The sequence below is a fragment of the Heloderma suspectum genome, chromosome 3 (genome assembly GCF_057233095.1).
Source record: "Heloderma suspectum isolate Gila_16-S chromosome 3, 16-S_ref, whole genome shotgun sequence".
Lineage (NCBI taxonomy): Eukaryota > Metazoa > Chordata > Lepidosauria > Squamata > Helodermatidae > Heloderma > Heloderma suspectum.
In genome coordinates this window covers 42,016,663-42,018,247 of record NC_139460.1, presented here as the reverse complement: position 1 = coordinate 42,018,247, position 1,585 = coordinate 42,016,663, and the positions used below count along the sequence as shown (strand labels likewise).

Below are 1,585 nucleotides of genomic sequence, written 5' to 3'. Positions count from 1 at the left end.
AGAGTTCTACCCTTCAGTCTTGTCATCACACTGAGGGTATTTACAAAGTGCATGGCAGTCATGTGAGCCCATCTTCAGTTGCAGGGGATAAAAGTTTATCCTTACATCGACGACTGGCTTCTGGTAGCATCAACAAAGTCACAGCTCCTGAGGTCGATAGAGGTGACCTGCAATCTCCTCCATGCTCTTGGGCTGTATATCAACCTCGAAAAGTCTCACCTGCTGCCTACTCAGAGCATAACATTCATAGGGGCGTTATTGGAGTCCAAAGTGGACAGAGCTTTCCTACCCAATACCAGACAGAAGACACTAGTCACCTTCGCATCAAATGTGCTGGCAAGCAAATCCACCACTGCATACAAGACACAACACTTACTGGGGTTTATGGCAGTTACTACAGTTGTCATCCACTATGCACAGTTGCAGATGAGACCCTTACAGAATTGGTTCTTCCAAAATTTCAACCACAAGCTCAATGCTTACCGGACCAGGCTGACACTCCCATCCAACATCAGGGATTCTCTATGGTGGTGGTCGGTACCTACCAACTTGAATCGGCGGCTCCCATTTATCCAGCCATCCCCATTGGTGGTGTTAACAACAGACACGTCCCTCTCGGGATGGGGAGCCCATTGCTGGACTCTGATGGTGCATGGCAGATGGTCCACCAGCGAAGCCACTCAACACATAAACGTTCTAGAACTGAGGGCAGTAGACAAGGCACTTCAGGCCTTCGAACTGGACCTGACAATCAGGCAGGTCCAGGTGACATCTGACAGTATGATGGTGATTGTGTATTTGAACAAGCAAGGAGGTACCAGGTCCCTTCCATGGTTAGCCCTTATGCTCAGGATTTTCAAATGGTGCATACCTTGACAGATATATTTAATGGCAACTCATGTCGCAGGCGTGGACAGTGTTCTGGCAGATCAGCTTAGTTGGACAATGCAGACATCCCATGAATGGGAGATGGACAGGTCAGTTCTAACCAACCTCTTCAGGCATTGGGGAATGACAGAGATCAGCTTATTTGCCACTGCGAGCAATGCTGTCTGCTACTGTTTTTACACAAGAGAGGGACAGGGTCCGGGCTCATTGGGAGATTCCTTTGTTTTTCGATGGGACAGGACTCTGTTGTACATTTTCCCGCCATTTCCATTAATAACCAAGGTCTTGGCGAAGATCGCAATGAACAGTACCGACTGCATCCTGGTAACACCTTGGTGGCTGCGCCAGCCCTGGTTTGCTCTGCTAATGTGGATGGCGCAGGGCCAGTATCAACAGCTCCCAATGACTCCGTCTCTCCTATCTAGGGAGGGAAGTTGGATTCGACGCCCAGACTTATTGATTCTCCACATGACAGCATGGAGAATCCAATGATGGACTATCCTGTAGCCCCGGATGCGGTACAAATAATACTAGACACTGTGCGTAGACCCTCCACGCAACAGTACTATTCAAGGAAGTGGGATAAATTTGTGACATTTGCTCATCAGCAATCTTTCCACCCCAGGGGATGCTCAATTCATAATCTCGAATTTTTCCTTTCACTTTTTGAGAGGGGACTTAAACTGTCCTCCCTCAA

At 48.3% G+C, this 1,585-nt stretch overlaps 1 pseudogene; it reads left to right on the top strand.

Annotated features, from left to right (window-relative positions):
• Positions 1-645: 645 nt before the first annotated feature.
• LOC146349599 (uncharacterized) lies at positions 646-1,380 on the top strand (annotated as a pseudogene).
• The last annotated feature ends 205 nt before the right edge of the window (positions 1,381-1,585 follow it).